Raw genomic sequence first — 26040 nt, 5'->3', positions numbered from 1 at the left:
GGAATTGTTATTAACAGATATACTTATCTAAATTGCTCTTTATGCTATTCTTGGGCCTAGCAAACACAGAAGTGGATGCTCACAGTCAGCTATTGGATAGATCACAGGGCCCCCAATGGAGGAGCTAGAGAAAGTACCCAAGGAGCTAAAGGGATCTGCAACCCTATAGGTGGAACAACAATATGAACAAACCAGTACCCCCGGAGCTCATGTCTCTAGCTGCATGTGTATCAGAAGATGGCCTAGTTGGCCATCAGTGGAAAGAGAGGCCCATTGGTCATGCAAACTTTGTATGCCTCAGTACAGGGGAATGCCAGGGCCAAGAAGTGGGAGTGGGTGGGTGGGGGAGTGGGTAGAGGAGGTTTAGGGGACTTTTGGGATAGCATTAAAATGCAAATGAAATAAATACCTAATAAAAAAATAAAATAAAAGAAGCTGGACTCCAAAAATTCAAATAACCCCATTAAAAAATGGGGTACAGAGCTAAACAAAGAATTCTCAAGTAAGGAATACTGAATGGCTGAGAAGCACCTGAAAAAAATCTTCAACATTCTTAATCATCAGGGAAATGCAAATCAAAACAACCCTGAGATTTCACCTCACACCAGTCAGAATGGCTAAGATCAAAACTTCAGATGACAGCAGATGTTGGTGAGGATGTGGAGAAAGAGAAACATTTCACCATTGCTGGTGAGATTGCAAGCTTGTACAACCACTCTGGAAATCAGTCTGGCAGTTCCTCAGAAAACTGGACATAGTACTACCAGAAGATCCAGCAATACCACTCTAGGGCATATACCAAGAAGATATTCCAACTTGTAATAAGGACACATGCTCCACTATGTTCATAGCAGCCTTATTTTTAATAGCCAGAAGCTGAAAAGAACCCAGATGTTCCTCAACAGAGGAATGGATACAGAAATTTGGTATATTTACACAATGGAGTACTATTCAGCTATTAAAATTAATGAATTTATGAAATTCTTAGGCAAATGGATGGAACTCAAGGATATCATCCTGAGTGAGATAACCCAATCACAAAAGAACACACGTGATATATACTCACTGATAAGTGGAAATTAGCTCAGAAACTTAGAATATCCAAGATACAATTTGCAAAATACATGAAACTCAAGAAGAAGGAAGACCAAAGTGTGGATACTTCGATCCTTCTTAGAAGGGGGAACAAAATACCCATGGAAGAAGTTACAGAGACAAAGTTCAGAGCTGAATCTGAAGGAAGGACCATCCATAGACTGTCCCACCCAGGCATCCATTTCATAAACAACCACCCAACCCAGACACTATTGCATATGCCAACAAGATTTTGCTGACAGGACCCTGATGTAGCTGTGTCCTGTGAGGGTATGCCAGTGCCTGGCAAATACAGAAGTGGATGCTCACAGCCATCTGTGGCTGGACCACAAGGTCCCTAATGAAGGAGCTAGAGAAAGTACCCAAGGAGATGAAGGGGTCTGCAGCCCTATAGGAGAAACAACAATATGAACTAACCAGTATCCCCAGAGCTTGTGTCTCTTGCTACATATGCAACAGAGGATGGCCTAGTCGGCCATCATTGGAAGGAGAGGCCCTTGGTCTAGTGAAGATTATATGCCCCAGTATAGGGGAATGCTAGGGCCAGGAAGTGGGATTGGGTGGGTTGGGGAGCAGTGGGAGGGAGAAGTGTATAGGGGATTTTCTGAGAGGAAACTAGGAAAGGGGATAACATTTGAAATGTAAATGAAGAAAATATCTAATAAAATATAGAAAAAAGAAAATATTTAATAAAATAAATGAATGAATTAATATATATATATATATATATATATACACATATATATATATATATATCAAAGGTCTTTGATCGGGTTAGACAATATCATTATCTAGAGATTCCAAGACTGGATCCTATCAGTCGGGGCAGCGAAATAAGGAAGGAGGGAGAGGAGGAGGGGGAGGGATGGAGGAGGAGGAGGAGGAGAGAGAGAGAGAGAGAGAGAGAGAGAGAGAGAGAGAGAGAGAGAGAGAGAGCTGCATAATCTCAGGGCTCTGCCAGTAAAACTCCATTACTAACATCCACAATTATGAGCTAAAGTGACAACTTTAGGAAAGATCTTAGAGTGGCCTGATCTATATGACAATTAACCTTGTCTTCTCTTTATGCATGTCTTAGGGGGCCTCTCCAAGGCATGGAGAGGGAAGTCTTCAAACACTTCTCTTCTAGTTCTTTATAAAAATATACAGAGAAAATTGCTATAGAGTGTGCCATCCTCCCATAACAGAAGACTTAAGAGAACACTGAGACATCATTAAGTACATACAAGTTTTGATTTATATTATGGCTAACTCTGTCAGGATTGCTTAAACACAAAACTTAGAATGACTAATAGAATTTTGGGGAATTCACAATTCTGGAGGCAAGACAACAGCATAGGATTTGTGTCTTCAGAAACCCCACTTTTGGATCACAGAGGGATCTCTGCACTCTCTGTGCACTCAGACCGTGAGTAGCCCCTTTGTGACAGTAAGTAGCCTCTTTGTGTCCATTTCATCTGTACAATAACTCATCAAGGAGGACTCTGCCTTCATAACCTATTCACTTCTCAAAAAGCCTCATCTTCTACCCATTATGTTGCAGTCAGGATTTCAGTAAATCAATTTTAGGAAGATACAAGTACTGAGAAGTGGGGGAAGGTAATGATTACTCCAAACAACTTAATATTTTTCATTATGAAGCAACTGCATTTTGACCTGCAAATTATGGAGGAGGATGTAGTTGGTGGTAGAATTCTTCAGTAACAAACGTGAGGTCCTGGGTTCAATCCCAAGTACTACAAAAACAAAAAAAAATTATATATTGCTTAATATTCTTTTAGCTGTACCAATGAGGTTATTAATTTTTATTCATATCCTTTTCCAAGGTTTTATGAAGCTATAATTAGCAAGCTAAAATTATATATCTGAGTGTGTGTATGTACATATATACATTATAAATGTTATAAAAGGTGAAATCTTAATATATGTATACATAGTGAAATTATTATATCAAGTTCATTAGCATATCACCTCACATATCTATTTTTGTGTTGAAAACATTTGAGATCAACTCTTAACAATTTTCCAATATGCATTGTTGTTAGCAGTAGTCATATGCTGCACTATAAATCTCCAGAACTGATGAGGTTTTGTATAATTGAAACTTTCTACTCTTTGAACAATATGTCTCCCAGTTTGGGACTTTTATTATTACCTCTATATATTTCTAGTCCTTTTAATAAAGGAGAAATTCCAAGCCCATTAATTCTCAGTCTCACTAATGTAGAAATTTAAGAATGGGCAAAAATGGAAGCTTATAGAAAATTTCTAAGATTAAAAAATATATTTCAGGGCATAGAGTCTATAAATCTCATTGGTTGTCCAGAGGAAGAGAAACAGCCAATCCACAACGATCATACACTTCTAAACAGAGAGTAATAAAAACCAAGGAAAAGAACTGATATGTTATTTCTGTGCCATCAGTGAGATGAGCCAATTTAAGCCAGATTGGATTATATTAAAGGCAAGTTTATTGGAAAGCTACCCTTGGGAGATTTCACTGACCCCCAAGGACCAAGGCCATGGAAGTCACCATGTGGAAGAAAGGGAAGGTTAAGGGAGGGAGAAAAGAGAGAAAGGAGAGACAGAGAGACAGAGACAGAGACAGAAAGAGGGAGGAGGAGGAAGAGGAGAAGGAGGAGGAAGAAGAGGAGGAAGAGAGTAAACAAAATATCTAGATTACATAGGGAGGAACATCTGGGAGAAGGGTAGCCCAGAATCTGGACTGGAAAGTTCAGGATGGGGAGCAGGATATGCCAGGTAGAGAATGAGGGATGCTGTAGAACCTGGAAGCTAGATCTGGTTTGGTTATGTAAACTATACACCTCAGTCCCTTGACTCAGGTCTGAAACCAAACAGGAACATGTACACAACAAATATGAGACAAATATTAACACCTACAATTGCCGCAATCATCCCAACCCCAGATGCCTAGACACCAGCACAAAATACAGTCCTTAACAGCCAAGACAATATGTCTCCACCAAAACCCAACAACCCTACTACAATAGGCTCTGAGTGATGCAACATAGCTGAAGTATAAGACAAGGATCTCAGAGGACATGAACAAATCACTTAATGATGTCTGTGAAAACACAGTGGAATGAAAGGATGAAAACGATACACGGTATAAAAGCAGGGAAAAAAATCAGTAAAGAAATCCAAACCATGATAAAACTGGAAATGAAAAGGTTAGGAAGTCAGGCACAAACAGTATAAAACCAACAGAGTATAAAATATGGAAAAGAGAATCTTCCACTGAAGGCAAGGTAGAGGAGATGTCTGCCTCAGTCAGAGAAACTGTTAAATCTAAAATAAAATTAAAAAAAAAAAACTCTTGACATAAACATGCTATAAAAAAGATGAATTCTATAATTAACAGAAACAGAGGAAGGAGAAGATACCCAGGTCAAAGCATGTAAAATATTTCTGACAAAATCAAAAAAGAAAATGTCCCTAACCTAAAGGAGATGTCTATAAATGCTCAAGAAGCATAAGGGAAAATACACAGGGCCAGAAAATAAATTTCCATGACACAGAGTAATACAAACGCTAAATGTACAATGCAAAGAAAAATATTAAAATCTGTAAGAAAAAAAAACACTTTTTTCCCTAAAATTAGAAGAAGTAAAATAACACACAACTTCTTAGTAGATACTCTAAAAGCCCACAGGCCCTGGGTGAATGTTCCACAAACTCTGAGAGAACCCAGATGCCCACCTAGACTACTCTACCTAGCAAAACCATTAACCATAATAGACAGAGGAAGAAAACATTCTACATTAAAACCAAATTTAACCAATATCTATCTATGAATTCAGATCGCCAAAAGGTTCTAAAAGGAAAACTTCAACCTGAAAAAGATAACCAGAGTCAAGAAAACACTAAGAATAAATAATCCCATTCCAGTGAATCACAAAAGATGGGGGAAACCCACACCATAAAAAAGAAAATAAGAGGAATCAATAAACACTGATTATTGATAGCTCTCACTGCAAATGGTCTCAATTCTTCAATACAAAGATACAGACTAACAGACTGAATTTGAAAACAGGATCCATTGTTCTGCTGCATCCAAGAAATATAACTTACCAGCAAGGATAGACATCATTTCAGAGTAAGAGGATCGAAGAAGATATGACAAGAAAATAGACCCAAAGACAAAAATGAAATGATCCTCTTATTAGATAATGAAAAAGACATTGATGAAACCCAACAGCCCTACATGATAAAATTCCTTGAGACTATAAAGGTGATTTTCAGCAAGCCTACAGACAAAACCACCTAATCAGAGAGTAGCAAGGCAATGATGTACCTTCTTTCCATATCAGTTCAATATAGGACTTGAAATCTTACCCAGAACAATAAGAGAGCTGAAGGAGATACAAATTGGAAAGGAAGAAGTCAAAGCATTACTACTTCCAGATGATATGTAGTATAAACGCTACACCCATAGTAGATGACCAACACACAACAAATTTAAGTGTATTTTTGGAGATGTTTGTTTGTTTGTTTGTTTTGTTCCCATGGGTTTTTTTCTTATGTTACTGGTCATGTGTTTATATACAATGTTATTTGATTTTGTTTTTATGGATTTCATTTGTGTCTCTGTATATGTATGTATTTTTTGTGTTTTCTTTTTTTATTTGTTTGAGTGTTCCTCATGTTTTATTCTTTTTTTGTCTTTTTTAAATTTGTCTATCTGTTTCCTTCAATGAGAAAGAAGAAAAGCTACATTTGTAAAGATGGGAGGTGGAGAAGATATGGGTAGAAATAAGGGAAGGAAAACAGTGAAAAATAATATTTATTTTCAAGTTGTAAAAATTTGTAGAGTTATACACACACACAAATGCATGTGCACATTCGTGTTCAATGGATACCATCAAGAAGCGGCTGACAAATATCAAGCATGAATTACAAGCACACTTCTACAAGGAGATCAAAGACCACTGCACCCTGGCAGAAAAGCTAGGTGGCAATTCGTCATCACCCTGTAGCTTTGTGTGCTGCCTTCAGTCCCTGCCTGAAGCATGGTTCAGGCGGCCCCTTTCTTGTCTACACTGAAGGAGCTCAGGAGATACCACTACATGAAGGGCAATCCTTTCACCCCAAGTGCCAAATATTTGCCCTACACCCTGTATGGTGCTCCTGCCTCTATCTCTGATGGTTCTGGCCTTGGCAAACTGTCCTCTCCTCTGGAGTTTAAACAGACCAAGTTCCTCTCCAGGCACTCAGTTCAGGGAGTCAGTCTTTTTTTTAATATCATCCCTACTGCATACCCCAACTTCTAACTTCTGCCAACTTCTAACTGCAAAAATTGCCCCAGTGCCTGTCTGCTTAGCTCTGTGTATAAATGGGATGTTATGGAAATGATCCTCCCTTTCACCTTGATCTTGGCCAGTCATGAATGCAGGAATAGTAAGGAATCTTGAAGTAAATTAAAAATTATGCAATGTGGTGGTTTCCTGGTATTAGTTTGTGGAACTTTCTCCACCGCCACCGCCACCCCCACCCCCACCCCCTTAGTGTTCTCACCTAAATGTTCGAAGCTTGTTTTGATTTTCCTGTTTCTCATTTCATTTCCTAATCTATTTTTGCCACACTATTTCTACCCTTTTAATGGCAACCCAAGCTGTATTAACATACTTACTATAAAAACTCCATTTAACCAATACCTTTCTTCCTGTCTTAAATAACAGAGTTAGAAAATATTTAACTCTTTGAAAGGACCAAATCAGCACAAGAAACCCCAAGAGTAAGTTCTCAGCACAAAGGGGATTTATTTGCCCCAGAGGAACAAAGAGCAGGGAATAAGAGACAAAGACAGGAGATAGGAAACTAGGAAAGGGGAAAGGGAACAAAGGAGGGGATGGAGAAGGTATATTTGCCCTGGAGGGACAAAAAAATGAACTGCCTCTGGATAGAGAGGAGGAGAAAGATATGGCCTGTAGACAAATGACAGTTTATAAAGAGAAAACAGGAAAGCCTGTTAGGATGAGGCATTTAATTTTTAATAAGGCATGTTAATTAGGTGAGCCAAAGGGGACTTTTGATTGCTGGAGTTCAATACTTTCGTAGCTGCGTCTTGGTGGTCAGCCTTAGGAGATGAAGTGGCCAAATAAGGGAATAGGCCTTAGTGCCTAGCTTTAAGAAATTAATCTAACCATTTAACAATGCAGTCAAATGGGGCAGATGGGCAAGGCCTGCCAGAACCACATATATCATGCTCAGGCCTACTAGAGCCCTTCACTCTGCACCCCACACATACTATATAAGCTGTATGGTACTTAATTTTACCTTATTTTTCTTCCACAAATAAAATAGTAGTAGTTATTCAAGTTGTGGGTCTATACATGCCTCATACATAGCAGTAGTTTGCTTTCTATACTCTGCATCACAGGCCTTGTACTGGGTTGTTCCATATCAGGTTCTATGCAGGAGTCTTGCTTCTTGTTGCCTGAGTCCAGCCCTTTGCAGTATCATTTGGTGGCAGTGCCTCAGTTGGATTTGAGGTCTAGCTCCTGCTTTTAGTTAAGTTTATGGAGCTCTCTGTCTACTCACTCTACTGTCTGAGAAGCACAGCACTGGAAATGTTTTAAACCACTTCCCCAATGCCTCAGTGAAGCAAGAAGGAAGACTGTTGCGGGTGGCTTACTTACATTGTCACGGCTTCCATTTGTAAATCAGTTAAGATAATCACAAACTAGTAAAATGACCTAGAAGAAATAAAACTTACTTGTAAAGGGCTATGTGGGAATTGCACAGTTGGAGGCAGTTGGCAACTACCAATTTAAAAAGGCTATTTGTGAGGAAATGACCCTCCCAAGTCATTTCACCAAGTGCTTCACCAAGAGTTTTCTCATCAAGACATGATTCCTCCAGGGAATTTACTAATTCTTGGACCTCTAAAGAGACTATCGCTCATTGGCCACCCAATATATGCACAGTTGAGAACAAACAAGAAGAATCAAGGAAGATTTACTATGGCCCAGTTTCTCAAGTCAACAGGAAGTCTCAGGCCAGTAACGTTTACGGGAGATTTTTGTCTTCGCTGTGTGGATTTGGCTGCTCGTCCCCTGGTAGCTTCAACTCTAAGCACTGACTGAAACAAAGGCAACGTTCTATGAACACATGCATCCGAGTTCAACGAAGTCTCTAAACTCATCCTCACCAAGGGATAAGTTCATTGAAGTCCAAAATTCCCAAAGACATAACTTAAATCAAGGGTAATAAATAGAGTTTTGCCTCAAGTGCTAACTTCCAATGAAGTTCCATAGAATCCTTAAGTCCATCTATTGGAAGGATTACAGGATTTTGCTATCATTTATCTCTAGCCAATTAGAGGTGTCTCTCATAGGTAGTATAGGCAGAGCGAAGGCAGGAAGGGGCAAACAATGTAAGTAAACAGGAGGTTTTAATTTCCTCTTTTAAATTATTGCACAGGAATTATTGATACTGGGATCCAGGCATCTGCTGCAGCACCAGAAGACAAAGTAATGGTCTCATGGAGTTGGGGCCATATCCCAACCTCAAACAAGAGCTCTTCCCTTTTAGCCAAGCCAGTTTAGTAGGAGTTAACAAGGTTCGCTGACAAACCTTTGTTGGCATTTCCAACAGTATTGCATGTGTGGCCACCAGCTAATAGGAAAGAAATATGCAGCATGTTGGAAGGGATGAGTGACTGTCGTTATTTGGGGGCTGGGGGGGTGGGGCTAGGAGCTGTTTAATGGTGTACACTCAGTCTTTATTATGAAAGCAATGACATACCAATGTCATTGAAACCTGTGGAGAATTTAGCATTTGTTATTTCAATGTAGAAATAAATAGCTCAAACGTTGGTGGGGACCGAATGGTACCTATTTTCATACTGATGAATATGTGATTATGCAAGAAAGGAAGCATCATCAGGTTAGAACTTATTCATTTTCAGGGTTCACTAGGAAGATTTAAATGTAGAAATAGCTATATTGTTGCTCTCCTTAACATAGCCGCCTTTCTAAATGCTAGCTTAACGGAATTTAAAGATCTTTATCCTTTTAACTGTCTGCCTTAATTTATTTTCTCTGTGATAAAACAAAAACAAAATCAAGCAAAACACTGACCAAAACCTACTAGGGGAGGAAAGGGTTCATTCCACTTGCTGGTTACAGATCATCAAGCAATCCTGGAGGTAGGAACTGAAGCAGAAACTAGTGAGGCCCTACTTACTGGCTTGCTCCCTATGTCTTGTTCAGTTTGCTTTCTTATACATCCCATGACCTGCTGCCAGTGACAGCACAGTCCACAGTGGGCTAAGCCCCCCATGCATCAATCACCATCAATTAAATGTCCCACAGAATTGTATAAGTCTATACATATAGCCACTCTGATAGGGAAAAAATCCCTCAATTTTCTCTTCTCAGATGGCTAAAGTTTGTCAAGTTGACAAAAACTGTCCAGCACACTGTCCTTGCCTCGCCTTTTAAAACTCTCCTATTTTATCTACTAAATGTATCCCAGCATAAAGTGAGATGCAGAACTGCATGTTATGACCAGGGAGGTCTATAAAAGAGCTCTTTACATATTGCAATCAAACTTTTGAAGGAACACTAAGGAAGAGTCCTCTAAGTTGGCCAGCATTGCTAAGGCAAAAGCTTGAAGAGCATAGTCTGGTACCCTCACTTAGCAGGGTCTGTTGACTCCTTTTGGGCCTGACAGCATTTTATAAATTACAATTAATTGAATTAATTCAGAGCAATGTTTTTGGAGAAATTCTTTAAATCTAAATAGATCCAAATCTGTACATCATTATTTCGTGATCTAAGAGCACTAAGAATTCCTTTCTGGTTTGACTTACAAAATACACTGGCATGAGGATATACCATTCTGAGCATTAGACTGCCCCAATTGATGTGGACATGGACTCTGGAGAGAGAAGAGCATTGTCTTCTTTTGTTTATTTATTGTTTGTTTGAGAACTAAGAAGAATATCTATTACCTGCCTCAAATAGAGAAAGAATTGAAGTGATTTCTAATGTCATCCTCAGACATAGCATAGTAGTTTAATCTGGGAAACCTGTAAATATTCATATACTCCTTCTGATCTGCTCCTCCACTTGGGCCAGAGCAGTGGGCCACTCTGAACATCTGCTAAAACCAGGGTCACAGACTGCTTGCACCCCAAGAGATCTGCCATGACCAGAGATACAGGTGAGATTCCCTCCCAAATACTCACATCATCTGGGACACCCAGAGAGCCCAGTTAAATTGGAACCTACTCCCCTCTGCCCTAGCTTCATCTTCCATCCAGTCTGCTCCTCTGCCTGGGCCAGATTCGTGGGCCCACTCCCCTCCCACATCCCACAACCTATCTGTCTCCCAGGAAATCTGCAGTAAGGAGTGACACAAAAGGTCTGCCATAACCAGGGATACAGTCCCCCAGTCTGAACCTCCATCTACAACTGGAGAAGATCCTGCCCCTGGAACCCAAAGCCTGCCTATCTCCCAGAAGGTTTGCCTAAACAGGAATACAGGAAGCCTGCTCTAACTAGGGACATAGTAGCACATTCCCTCACCCCCAACAGAAAACCAGAGACAGGATTGCCTGCCTCCCAGGTGGCCAGCACTAACCCAGGTCACAGAGCTCTACTTGTCACCAAAGAGGTGGGCAACCGTCAGAGACACCCAGGCCAGTTAACACCAGCAATAATCAGATGGCAAGAGACAAGCACAAGAACATAAGCAACAGAAGCCAATGCAATTCAGCACCATCAGAGCCCAGTTCTCCCACCACAGCAGGCCCTGGATACTCTAACACACCTGAAAAACAAGATTATGACTTAAAATCCCATCACATGAAAATGATAGAGGCCTTTAAGGAGGCTATAAATAACTCCCTTAGGGAAATATAGGAAAACATGAGCAAACTGGTAGAAGCCCTTAATGAGAAAACAAATAAATCCCTTAAAGAAATACATTAAAATACAACCTGGCATGTGAAGTAATTGAACAAAACAGTCCAAGACCCAAAAATGGAAATAGAAAGAATAAAGAAAACACAAATGGAGGCAATCCTGGAGATGGACAACTTAGAAAAGAGATCAGGAACTACAGATGCAAGCATCACCAACAGAATACAAGCAATAGAAGAGGGAATCTCAGGTGTAGAGGATACCATAGCTATCAACACATCATTCAAAGAAAATACAAAGGGTGAAAAGCTCCTAACCCAAAACATCCAGGAAATTTAGGAAACAATGATCTTTTCAGATGAAGATTCCCAGCTCAAAGGGCCAGAAAACATCTTCAAAAAACCATAGAAGAAAACTCCCCTAACCTAATGAAAGAAGTGACCATAAATGCACAAGAAGGCTACAGAACACCAAATAGATTGGACCAGAAAAAAAGAAAACATTTGCCACAAAATAATCAAAACACTAAATAAACAAAACAAAAAAGAATATTAAAAGGTGTAAGGGGAAAGGGTCAAGTAATACATAAAGGCAGACCTATCAAAATTACAACAAACTTCTCAGTGGAGACTCTAAAAGCCTGAAGATACTGGACAGATAACATCCAGCCCTAAGAGAACACAAATGTCAGCCCAGGCTTCTATACCCAGCAAAACATGCAATCACTATAGATGGAGAAACCAAGATATACCATGATAAAACCAAATTTAAACAATATTGTTCTACTAATCCGTACTAGAAACACACCTCAGAGTAAAACACACCTCAAAGTAAAATTCTAGAAAAATGTTTTCCAAGAAACAAGCTGTAGTTGCAGTTCTAATATACAATAAAATAGACTTTCAACCAAAAGTCATCAAACAAGATGGGGAAGGACAGTTTATATTCATCAGAGAAAAACTCCACAAAGAGGAAATCTCAATTATGAACATTTATGCCCCAAATGCAAAGGTACCCACATTCATTGAAGAAACTTTACTAAAGCTCAAAACATACATTGAACCTCACACAATAATAGTGAGAGACTTCAATACTATACTCTCACCAACAGGTCACTGAAACAGAAACTAAACAGACACAGTGTAATTAACACGAGTTATGAAGCAAATGATTAATAGATATTTACAGAATATTTCACCCCAAAACAAGAGAATATACCTTCTTCTCAGCACCTCATGGAACCTTCTCCAAAACAGAACATATAACCAAGCACAAAAAAGCCTCAACTGATACAAGAAGACTGAAATAATCCAATGCACTCTATCAGATCACCATGGACAAGGCTGGACTTCAATAACAGCAAAAACAATAGAAAGTCCACATAATTTATGGAAATTGAACAACTCTCTACTCAATGATAATTTGATCAGAGAAGAAATAAAGAAAGAAATCAAAGACTATATAATGAAGACACCATACATCCAAACTTATGGGACACAGTGAAAACAGTGTTAAAAGAAAAATTCATAGCACTGAATGCCTTCATAAAAAGATTGGAGAGATCCCATACTAGCAACTTAATAGCACATCTGAAAGCTCTAGAACAGAAAAACACACCTAAGAGAAGTAGACAGCAGGAAATAGTCTAACTCAGGGCTGGAATCGACCAAGTAGAAACAAAGAGAATACAAAGAATCAACAAAACCAAGACCTGATTGTTTGAAAAAAATCAACAAGATAGATAAACCCTCAGCTAAACTAAGGGTATAGAGACACTATGCAAATTAATAAAATTGGAAATGAAAAGGGAGACATGACAACAGAAATTGGAAAATTCAGAAGTCATCAGAACTTACTACAAACACCTATATTCAACAAAACTGGAAAATCTAGATGAAATGGATGCTTTTCTAGAAAGGTACCACTTACCAAAGTTAACTCAAGACCTGATAAACTATCTTAATAGCCCCATAACTCCTAAGGAAATATAAATAGTCATTAAAAAATCTCCCAACCAAAAATGTCCAGGACCAGATGGTATTAGTGCAGAATTCTACCAAACCTTCAAAGGAGAGCCAATACCAATACTCCTCAAACTATTCCACAAAATAGAAACAGAAGGAACACTAACCAATTTATTCCATGAAGCCTCAGTTACTCTTGATACCTAAACCACAAAAAGACCCAACAAAGAAAGAGAATTTCAGGTCAATTTTACTTATGAATATTGATGAAAAACTCAAGAAAATTCTTGAAAACTGAATCCAAGGACACATCAAAGCCATCATTCAACATGACCAAGTAGGCTTCATCCCAGGGATGCAGGAATGGTTCAATATATAGAAATCCATCAATGTAATCCACTATATAATAAATTCAATGGGAAAAGTCACATGACAGTCTAATTAGATGTTGAAAAAGCCTTTGACAAAATATAACACCACTTCATGTTAAAAGTCTTGGAGAGATCAGGAATTCATGGCACATACTTAAACATAATAAAAGCAATATATAAGAAACTAATAGTCAACATTACATTAAATGGAGAGAAATTAGAAGCAATCTCACTAAGATCAGGGACAAGACAAGGATGTCCATTTTCTTATTATCTATTCAATATAGTACTTGAAATTCTAGCTAGAGTTAGACAGACAACAACAAAAAAAAAAAATCAAGGGAATAGAAATTGGAAAGGAGAAGTCAAAGTAACACTATTTGCAGATGATATGATAGTAAACATAAATGACCCCTAAAATTCCACCAGAGAACTCCAACAGCTGGTAAACAACTTCAGCAAAGTGGTGGGATATAAAATTGACTCAAACAAACCAGTAGTCTTCCTTTATACAAATGATAAACCTGCTGAGAAAGAAATTAGGGAAACAACAAACTTCACAATAACCACAAAGTAGTACGAAATACCTTGGTGTAACTCTTACCAAGCAAGTGTAAGAGCTATATGGCAAGAACTTCAAATCCCTGAAGAAAGAAAGAAGACCTCAGAAGATGGAGCGATCTACCATGCACATGGATTGGTAGGATTAACATAGTGGAAATGGCCATTTTACCAAAAGCAATCTACAGATTCAACACAATCCCCATCAAAATTCCAACACAATTCTTCACAGACATAGAGCAATTCTCAAATTCATATGTAAAAACAAAAAATCCAAAATAGCCAAAATGATTCTCAACAGTATAAAAATTTCTGAGGGAATCACCATCCCTGATCTCAAGCTGTACTACAAAGCAATGGTGATAAAGATCTCATGGCATTGATACAGAGAGGTCAATCAATGGAATAGAATCTAAGACCCAGAAATGAACCCACACACCTACAGACACTTGATCTTTGACAAAGAAGCCAAAAACATAAAGTTGTAAAAAGGAAGCATCTTCAACAAATGGTGGTCTAACTGGTGTTTTGTATGTAGGAGAATGAAAATAGATGTATATTTATCATCTTGCACAAAGCTCAAATCAAACTGTATCAAGAACCTCAACATAAAGCCAGACACACTGAGTCTAATAGAAGAGAAAGTGGGAAAGAGCCTTGACTCATTGGCACAGGAGGAAATTTCCTGAACAGAACACCAATGGCTCAGACTTTAAGATCAACAATAGATAAATGTGACCTCCTGAAACTGAAAAGTTTCTGTAAGGCAAAAGACACTGTCAATAGGACAAATTGGCAGCCTAGAGATTGGGGGGGAAATCTTCACTAATCCTATATCCAATAGAGGACTAATATCCAAAATATACAAAGAACTAAAAAGGTTAACCTCCAAAAACCAAATAACCCAACTTAAAAAATAGTATAAACAATTAGCAACAAAGGATCTTAAATGGCTGAGGAGCACTTAAAGAAATATTCAAAGTCCTTAGTCATCACAGAAATGCAAATCCAAATGACTCTGAGATTCTACCTTACACCAATCAGAATGGCTAAGATCAAAACCTCAAGTGACTGTACATGCTGACACAGATTTCAGAAAGAGGAACTCTTCTCCATTGCTGGTGGGATTTCCATCTGGTACAACCACTCTGGAAATCAATCTGTCGGTTTCTCAGAAAATTGGACATAGTTCTACCTAAAGACCCAGCTAAACCACTCCTGGGCATATACCCAAAAGATGCTCCAATACACTGCAAAGACACATGTTCCACTATGTTCATAGCAGCCTTATATGTAATAGCCAGAAGCTAGAAACAATCCAGATGTCCCTCAACTGAAAAATGGATACAGAAAGTGTGATTCATTTACACAGTGGAATACTGTGCAGCTATTTAGAATGAGCACATAATGAATTTTGCAGGCAAATGAATGGAACTAGAAAATATCATCCTCAGTAAGGTAACCCAGACCCAAAAGGACATGCATGGTATATATTCACTGATAAGTGGATATTAGCAAAAAAAATACAGAATACCTAGAATATAACCACAGACCATAAGAGTTATCAAACAGAAAGGCCCAAGTGAGGATGCTTCAATCTCACTTAGAAGAGGTAACAAAATAATTATAGGAAGCAATTATAGGAAGCAGAGGGAGGGAAGGATGTGGGTAGGCAAGGGGAGGGGAAGGGAAAATAGGGAACAGGATCAGGTCTGGGAGGCACAGGAGAGAACCCCAAGGAAACTCAGGAGGCCAGGAGAATTAACAGAAATAAGCAGCCTATGGGGGTGGGAGGTGGGGGTGCCCTCTAGAAAACCACAGAGACCTGGGAGGTAAGAGACTCCAAAATGCCCAACATTGGGGAGAAGGAAGGCAAAGAGTCCACTTCCAATAGATAGACAGGGCCTCAAGTAGAGGGGCGGGACTACTAACCCACAGTCAAAATTTCTGATCCAGAGTTCTTCCTGTCTCAAAGAACTGCAGAGATAAAACTGGAGAAAAGACTGGAGGAAAGGCTGTCCAGTGACCAGCCTACATGGGATCCATCTCATGGGTGTCACCGAGGCCTAACACTAGTAATGTTATGATGTGCTTAGAGACAGGAGCCTACTGTGATTATCCTGAGAAGCCGTACGAGCAGCTGACTGGGAAAGACACAGATACACCCAACCATTGGACTGAAGTCGGGGACCTCTGTTGAGGAATTAGGAGAAGAATTGAAGTAGCTGGAGTGAAGGGTGACCCCCATAGGAAGACCAGCAGTCTCAACTAACTCAGCTCTGGGAGCTCCCAGAGACTGAATCACCAACTGAGGCCCCTGGCACAGATGTAGCACTGGACTGCCTGGTCTGGCCTCAGTGGGAGAAGAAGCACTTAATCCTTGAGAGACCTGAGGCCCCAGAGAAGAAGGATGCTCAGTAGGGGGGGGCTTGGGGGGAGGGGAGAAGAGAGCACCCTTTCAGAGGCAAGAGGGAGGGGGGAGGGGATGAGGAACTGTTGGAGGGGGGATGGGGGGCAATGGCTAGACTGTAAATAAATAAAATGATTTTAATAAATACATTTTAACTATTTACAAAAATTTTCATATAGTAAAGCACTTTTGGGGAAAGCATTTATCTGAGCATGCTCAGTTAGGAACTGTGTTTAAGGTCATATTTCAGGAGAGAAGGAAGACAGTTGCATTTTAGGATGTGCTTAATACAAGTCTATGGATCGCATGCTTAGTCCAACTCTATGGTTACCATGAGCACAAACCCATTTGGATCTGTCCAGATCACGTCGTAATGAAGACTAACGGAAGTGCTTCTGCGCAGCACAGTTTGTATTATAACACAGCAGATAGGAACACCTCTAGGCCTGTTTAGCTTTCTCTGAGAGTTTTTAGCTGCATAATGGAAAATGATGCATCAGCTTAGGAAGCTGCCCACAAAGACATCTGCATAAGCAGATCCTATTCTTCCAGCTTCCGGTGGGAGGCAGCAGTCCCTAGCCCTCCATGACTCGTGTCTGTGTCACTCCAACCTCTGTGGAGCCTCACACAGCCTTATTGATCCATCCATCCACCTCTGAGAAAGACTGGCTTATAGCAGATAGATTTTGGTTATTGGTGTTTGTTTAAACAATCAAACAAGTTCATAATTTTCTACCCATAGAGATAGCCCAATGTTTCCTAAACTAGAGACGGGGGAGAGGGAGAGAGAGAAAAATTTTTATCATCAAATAAACCTTTTCATAAATCAATATCTCCATTTTTTTCTGCCTTTTCCAGGAATTGAATGTGTTAAGCCCTCCCTTGTGACAATCCTGTAACCTCTTTTCTTCATGTAATTCCAGTTCTTGTCTCTGGGCCAGTTTGCCAGATGTATCTGACATGATGGAAACATCTGTGGTCCGTGGCAGCTGGATTGAGGGCATTTATTTTTGTTGCCTGCGTAGGATACTGCAGAACTCATTAGATCTCCTGTCAATTTCTTGTTTCAGAAACAGCGCCCCGTTTTCTGACTTAGGTGCTCCCTACATTTTGACTTGTGGAGCTGGAAGTGTTCCTCAAAAGATAGTTTTGGATTTTCCTCCAAGTAAATCACATGGATTCTAAATAATAGTTGGAGTTGTTCAATTGGAAAAACACATGACTCATATTCTAAATCCTGACAGTCTCCAGGTGTCTGTGGTTACACTGAGCCTCTGTGAGCATTTGTTCTTACATCCTGCTTTACAGAGTTAATGTTCAGTTGCTTCCATCCTTGTTGGGCTTCCTGTTTGCCTGGCAGAATGGGTTTTACCAAGAACAAAAGCTCCACTAAGGTTCATCCAGGCTTCATCCCCAGCTCCCTGGGTTGTATGGACCAGAATCAGGACCTAGAAATCTAGTGGTTTTTGTTTTTTTGTTTTTTTTTAACCCCTTTCTGTTTAAATTATTTCTATAAACACAAAATTTTTCTAAAAATTGTTAAATTTTAGTAGAATAAGTTATAAAACAAAAAGTCCTCTCCCGGTGTTCTTGAGAACCCCTGCGAACTTCTCCATTGCTGACAACAAATAATTCGCTTGGCTGCAATATCTAGTCCCTTTGGTTCCCTCTAGTGGAGAAGAATAAAATACACTTTCTACACTTGAAACCATTAAGTGTGAAATTGGATTAAAGCACAAAGAAACAGTGAATATTCCAAAAAAAGCAATGCGCTTCCCAGAAAAATTACTCTGAACCCAGGATTAGTGGGAAAGTCTTCCCTATCAGCTTTCTCGGTAGACGCTATGAATGTAAGCCATGGGCAGAACTGGCACCAAAGTCCTGTATAGATCACTATCTGCCCAGCCTGAGTGGCATCAGTAACTGTATTTTCCGAGCATGGAGCAAATGAGATCTTAGAATACATTGCATTTTATGTTGAACCCATATCATCGACTGTACTCGATTCATCTTCCATAGAGAAGAAAAATTGAAAGGAAATGAATCTAGTTGAATATTTCCTGTGTTCAAGTCAAACAACATTATGTTGTAAAAATTTTAGAGATAGCATGGTAAAGGACTAAGTGTATGGGAATGGCTGCCTGTGTTACTTGTCTGATTTACCTCCAGGACTGGAATAGTTCAGCAATCTTCTGTGTGGGAGCCTTGGCCAAAATCCCTATTATCCTCGGGGATCCGTGCCAACCCTTCTGTTACAGAGGCTGGCGGCTCAGAGATGCCTGAGGAGATGGCAGCAATAGCCGAGGGCCTCTGATTACTTTCCATGGGCTGTGGAAGGCCAGCCTCAGAATCAGTCACTGGATTTCGAGCTAAAGCCCTTTATTAGCAGAGAAGGAAACAAGGCACTGGGAAACAGATGTGTTTTGTTTGAGAAGTTTATTCCCAGTGGACTACTCCATCCCAAAGGAGCAAGTATTCTGGTGTGATATGTTTGACAGACCTTGAGAATGTATGGTCAGCAAGTAGCACAAAGAGGCAGCGCCATACTCAAGATGCAGCCTCATTCAGTACTGCACCACCTGTGACGGGAGATGTGTACGTTGCTGTTGGTACCCACTGTTGAGTCCAGCCTCTACATCTCATTTAAATCTGCCTCCTCTCCATGACCAAAGGCAACATTCTGGTCCTGGGGTCTGGGAATCATTTCTTGGACTCGAAAACAAGCATGTTTACTATGTTTCCCAAACTCTAGCAAGGGTAACAGTTTTACATGCCCATTTCTTCAAGTCACTCAACCTTAAAACTTGTCAGTATAGCTTGCTATGAATGTAAGGAAATAAACCTAAAGAAAAGGGTAATGTTTATATATTAATAATAATATAATAAATAATAAAACATTAATATTGCATGTAAATTGCTTTAAAATGGAATTATTAAGAATGCCTGTGTTGGTGACTGATTAACAAACCCAGGTCATCATAGACTGGAGCTGTAGGGAAATTTTTCTGAAAATATAGTGTAAGCAAGCTGTTCATATAGATGCAACTGCTTAGTATGAATTAAAATGTCTGAATGTCATGATCCAAGAGCACTTATAACAATAATTTATGAGTTCAGGATGAAACAGTAGGTGGAGTGCTTGCATGGCACTCATGAACCATAAGCTTCATCCTCAGCATTTCATAAACTAAGGATGGTACACACCCCTGCAATCCTAGCCCTTGAGAGATGGAGGCAGGACGAACAGAAGTTCAAGGTCACCTTCAGCAGCATGGTAAGTTCAAGGCCCGACTTGGAGTCACAAGAGCCTGTAATGTAAGCTATTAAATATTTTTTTAAAAAATGATTTGTAGACAACAATTTTCAAAGCATAGGAAAATTTGCTTAATATAGTAAATGTTATTTTTTTGTTTTTGTAACTAGATAAGAGTTCTAAAGAGACATGTGTCCCTGGAACTTTATGTAGAATTATTTGAATTCTACATAACTTAGTTAAATTTAATAGAAGTAGCACCTTTCCTAGAGCCACAAGCTTTTCATTTTCATCAGATTCATAACCACAAGAAAAACAAATCCAATTGTATGCTGTGACGTTTCTGTGGCTGTAACCATTTGGAATATACAAATCAGTAATGGTTTTAAAAAGCATGTTTAAGACATAAAGTAGAACAATAGGAGTATAGTTTACTTGAGCTTTTAATTGGGCAATTAGTTTGTTTATAACTTAACATCTCTTCAAGTAAATGCCAGATTGGGGGTGGGGGGAGATGTCTGCTATGAGCATAACTTCTTTCTTACATCCGTTGTCATTTAGATGAACCCTAGTAAGCAATGAGTTCAGCATGGCTCATTTTACTGCCACATAAAACCATCAACATCTTAATAGAGTATAAGGAAGCTTTTATACTCTCAGGTAAAAATTTTACAAATAAATGTAGATTTTTTTATTTATAATTACAGTTAGTGACATAAAGTTAAAGCCAATGAGCTAGTTGTAATCATTACTACCTTGATTTAAACGTGTAAAAGAGGCCACCTTAACTTTCGACATAGCCTGATTTCTAAAACTTAGCTAAAATAGTGCCAGTCACTAGAAGCTCTTGAACTTATGAGATGAGCTCTGACGCTGCAAAGTTCTTTGTGTAGTTCATAGAAGGAAGACATCTTCAGTGTGGCTGTTAAGCTCGGGAATAGGCTTAATTTAAGTGGTCATGTGTCAGAAAATTAACCCAAATGAACTGAGAAGATAAAAATCCTTTCAACTAAACAATTTATTTGGTTACCATCTTCAATCAATTTTATAGAATACCCATGTCTTAGTTGGTGTTTTACTGCTGTGAACAGGCACCATGACCAAAGTAAGTCTTATAAGGAAAATATTTCATTGGGGCTGGCTTAGAGGTTCAGAGGTTTACTCCATTATCATCAAGGCAGGCATGGTGCAGGAGGAACTAAGAGTTCTATATCTTCAACTGAAGGCTGCTAGCAGAATTCTGACTCCCAGGCATCTAGGACAAGGGTATTAAAGCCAATACCCACAAGGCCACCCCTCCCAACAGTGCCACTCACTGGGCCAAGCATATACAAGCCATCACAACCCATTAAGTAATATAGCCAATTATTGCCAATTAAAAGGAGATAAAAAACATCACTTCCAAGGCCAATATCATGGCTGGAAATAGGAGGTTGCATGAGCAGTTTTGGATGTTGCCTATGTAATGGAATGTACAGACTGAATTTCGAGGCTACTGTAAATCAGATGTCAGCAACTCCCCAAAGTCTTCATATGGAAGGCCTGGTCCCTAATGTGGCACAATGGAGAGGTGCTGGAGTCTTTAGGGGGTAAGGATGTAGGAGAGGCCTTTGAGAGGTTGTAAGCATACCCCTAAAAGGGACTGTGTGCCTATCTCCTTTGTCTCTCTTTTTGATATCTTAATCAACAGATGAGAAGTTTTCAGTTCTATCTTGTGCTCCCAGAATGTATTGCCATGTGTCCAAAGGAATAGAGCCAACCTATTTCCGATATGATCTCCAAAATGCTGATAAGTTTTTCACAATCTACAATAATTTTCTCAAGGATCTGCACATTAACAGAATGCTAACACAAACTGAGAGGTACTTTGTAAATGTCGGTTTCTGGAGATTTATCTAACTAAAGCTGTGATGGTAATCCCACTGCAAGCATAAGCATATGGATAATGAAATGGGATCAGAAATGGAGAGGTGAGGTACACTTGAATGTCAGATTGCTTATCCAGCATTCACAAGGCTCTAGCTTCCAACTCAGAACTTCAACAAAAAGCATGTCTAAGGTATAAATGGTGTACAAATATCAATAGCAGAGTTCTAAAAACTGAGCTTACTCTTACTAGCTGAACAGTAGTTGAACTCCCTGCAGCCATTTTATTGAAGCCAGGTCATTGATATTTAAAGTGTATATAAGAGAGAGACCGAGACAGAGGAAGAGACAGAGATAGAGACAGAGACAATGTGTGTGTACATATACTTTCTGAGGCCAAAAGAGGGCACTATATCTCCTGGAGCTAGAGTTATAGGCATCTTTTCTGGCTTCTATCTGGCCAACAAGACAGCAAGTTCAGGGCCTTGGAGGATTGTATCTCTGGTGGGTCTAGAAAGATGGTGAGAATACACACAAACAACAACAGGACCCCCAAGTATGCGGTGTATAAATACACACTTAGAAAAGAGATGTGCTAAAATAGGCAAGTAGTCTACTTAGAAAGCATTGTAAATAGGAGCAGGCTTGCTGAGCATAGCTTCAGCACTGTGAGCAAGGCAGGTCCAGCACTTAATTGGCAGCTGAGGTCTTTATGCGTCTGTGAAAAATCACTTTGCCTTATTCTCAATCCACTTAGCCTTCCAATCCTTTTAAGTGATACAGTTAGTTTACACTAAAATACTGAAGAATCACTCGACTGAAAGCAAATATCTCACAGTCTTGCATTAGATGTCAGCACTCTTCAGATGTTTACAAACACATGCAGGCTATTCCAGATCTTTCCACCTCCCTGAGTTTTCTTAATTTCTAACTCATGCAGCTTCAAGGATTATTTCAAATAGTTGGACATGGCCTTCAAAGTGAAATCATGCACTAGTTACATGTGTAGAACTATGTTTTACAAATATTTTTCCATTAAAACTAAGCATCTGGGGGCTAGGAAGATGGCTCCATAGCTAAGAACATATATGGCCCTTCTAGAAGACCCAAGCTTGGTTCCTAGCACTCACATCAGATGGCTCATAACTGCATATAACTCTAGCTCCAGGAGATAGTGCCTTCTTTTAGCCTCAGCAAGTATATATACACACACTTTGTCTCTGTCTCTGTCTCTCTCTCTCTCTCTTATATACACTTTTAAAAGGAATAACATTAATATAATACTTTCTCCATACAAATATCAACAACTCTGCAATTAGATACCTACAACTTCCTACACTGGGGAAGGGCATACATACCAATGTGTGTGTGTGTGTGTGTGTGTGTGTGTGCCAATATGATAGCTCATACCTACAATCTACTGTATTCAAGAGGTTGAGGCAAAAGGATTACCATGCATTTGAGGGCACCTCGTGTTGCCTAGTGAGAAGACCTTGTCAAGAGTGTCGGAGGTGAGAAGGAGGAGGAGGGGGAGGAGCAGGAAGAAAAGGAAAAACAAGAACAAGGAAGAAGGGGAAAAGAAGGAAGTGGAAGGAGAAGAAGAAAGTGAAGGAAGAAGACACTACTTAAATTAAATTTTGGTGAACATAGTCACATTTACATATTGATTTATTTTCTATATTTATAGATATCCCCTAGCCAGCCTGGAACTCCTCATGTAGACCAAGCTGCCCTGAAACTCAGAGATCCACCTGCTTTTATCTCTGGAGTGCTGGGATTCAAGGTGTGCACCACCATACCTGACCCCACAATCTCATAGAATAGTGAAGAAGTGTTGTAGTCTTTTTCTATATCTTTTATAGTTGAAGTCATATTACTATTACATACTTAAAGTTTTAAGATTACACAATCTTACAACAAATATTAAAATATAAATTTAGGGTTGTGTAAATACTCTCTTAACATCATTATCATATTTTTTTTTCCTTTTTACTGAGAACTTAACACACGACGCACATCTCCTATTTTTTTTATTTTTGGCACATCCCTTTAAGCCATTTGTGTATATCATCAAAGTTAACAACTTTAAAAGGTAGGTGATTTTGGTTTCATCTTTAACTTAGGTTAGATTAACTTTCAAGGATAGAGTAATCTTATGGTTCATGAATTGTGAAGCCAGTTTCCAGTTTATTGCTACTTCAAAGTAGTAAGGACAGAAGAGTATACTTCCTTTGCTTGTACAGAAAGATCTGGCCTTAGTTAAGACTTTCAAGCTGAACCACCTGTGCCCAAAATTTGTTTGAAGTGTGCAGAGAGCAAAGTCTTTGCTTCGGGGTCTGAGACATCTTTGGTGCCACCTAGCGTGCTCTGTGTGACCAACAGCATAGACACTGCCACTGGACACGTCTCTCTGTTTTCATCCCATCCCTAACAACTTGCTTCTCTCGAGAGTCTTTACTACATAAACTTTCCCACTGAGCAGATCCCACACAGATCTTAAATATCCTACTGTGTTTACAGCAGTTTGAATCATCAGCTGAGGTGTGTAAAGTGGTTCATAACTGTCCACGTAAGTAGAATGAAGTGACATCTTGGGGTCAGAGTCAAGTTCCAAGGCACTAAGGCTCCTGTCAGCAGCTGCAGAGCTGATAATACCTCCGGAAGTGTGACTACAGAGGAGCCTTGTGTTTTGGGATAGTTATAATTGTGGTACTCAAATTTATTGATGTGCTGTTTCCAACTTTCTTCACAAAAACTAGCTGGGAAACATGGTCAATGACATTTCCAGTTCAACAATCGGTGCTCAGGTCTTAACCATCCCGTCTTACTGCCTCACTTAAGGATATCACCACATGCAGTTTGGTAAGAGCAGAAGTTTGGAGAGCTTCCTGGTTTTCTAGAGATCCAAGTTAAAAATTTCCAGCATCCATTTCTTGATCTCCTGTGCCCTTTCATGCAAACTGATCCACAGCTGCATCTATTGCTGGAACCTACTGGCCTTGGTTATGATCTTCCTAGTCTCCTATAGAGACAACACTCACAGTCTTCTCCCACCTAATCACACTGGGTGATTCTACTTGATGACGCCTTGACCAATTTCCCTACAGTCTATAAGAACTGTATGACATATTTTTTAAGTTGTTCACCCAATTTATTTCAGTATTCGTTTTCTTTCTTTTTTTATTAGATATTTTCTTTAATTACATTTCAAATGTTATCCCCTTTCCTAGTTTCCCCTCTGAAAATCCCCTATCCTCCCTGCCCCCCGCCCCCTGTAACCCTTCTCCCCAACCCACCCACTCCTGCTCCCTGGCCCTGGAATTCCCCTATACTGGGGCATAGAACTTTCACATGACCAAGGGCCTCTCCTCCCATTGATGACCTACTAGGTCATCCTCTGCTACATATGCAGCAAGAGCCATGAGTCCCACCATGTGTTTTCTTTGACTGGTGGTTTAGTCCCAGGGAGTCTAGGGGTATTGGTTAGTTCATATTGTTGTTCCTCCTATAGGGATACAAACCCTTTCACCTCCTTGGGTACTTTCTCTAGCTCCTTCATTGGGGACCCTGTACTTTGGCCAATGGACGGCTGTGAGCATCCATTTCCATATTTGTCAGGCACTGGCAGAGCCTCTCAGGAGACAGCTATATTAGGCCCCGTCAGCAAGCTCTTGTTGGCACCTGCAATAGTGTCTGGGTTTGGTGGTTGTTTATGGGGTTGATCCCCAAGTGGGGAAGTCTCTGTGTGGTCATTCCTTCAGTCTCTGCTCCAAACTTTTTCTCTGTAACTCATTCCATGGGTATTTTGTTCCCCCTTCTAAAAAGGAACAAAGTATCCACACTTTGATCTTCCTTCTTATTGAGTTTCATGTGTTTTGCAAATTCTGTCTTGCATATTCTGAGCTTCTGGGCTAATATCCACTTATCAGTGAGTGTATATTATGTGTGTTCTTTTGTGATTTGGTTACCTGACTCAAGATGATATCCTCCAGATCCATCTATTTGTCTAAGAATTTCATATATTTCATTGTTTTTAAAAGCTGAATAGTACTCCATTGTGTAAATATTTTCTGTATTCATTCCTCTGTTAAGGAACATCTGGGTTCTTTCCAGCTTCTAGCTATTATAAATAAGGCTGCTATGAACATAGAGGAGCATGTGTCCTTATTACAAGTTGGAACATATTCTGGGTATATGCCCAGGAGTGTTATTGCTGGATCTTCTGGTAGTACTATGTCCTGTTTTCTGAGGAACTGCCAGACTGATTTCCAGACTGGTTGTATGAGCGTGCAATCCCACCAGCAATGGAGGAATGTTCCTCTTTCTCCTCATCCTCACCAGCATCTGCTGTTACCTGAATTTCTTTTTATTTTATTTTATTTTAATTAGGTATTTTCTTCATTTACATTTCCAATGCTATCCCAAAAGTCTCCCATACTCTCCCCCTCACTCCCCTACCCACCCACTCCCACTTCTTGGCCCTGGCATTCCCCTATACTGAGGCATATAAAGTTTGCAAGACCAATGGGCCTCTCTTTCCACTGATGGCCAACTATGCCATCTTCTGATACACATGCAGCTAGAGACACGAGCTCTGGGGATACTGGTTTGTTCATATTGTTGTTCCACC

Source organism: Mus caroli, chromosome 10 (assembly GCF_900094665.2).
Source record: "Mus caroli chromosome 10, CAROLI_EIJ_v1.1, whole genome shotgun sequence".
NCBI lineage: Eukaryota > Metazoa > Chordata > Mammalia > Rodentia > Muridae > Mus > Mus caroli.
The sequence above is the reverse complement of the archived record's forward strand: the minus strand, read 5'-3'. Positions refer to the sequence as shown.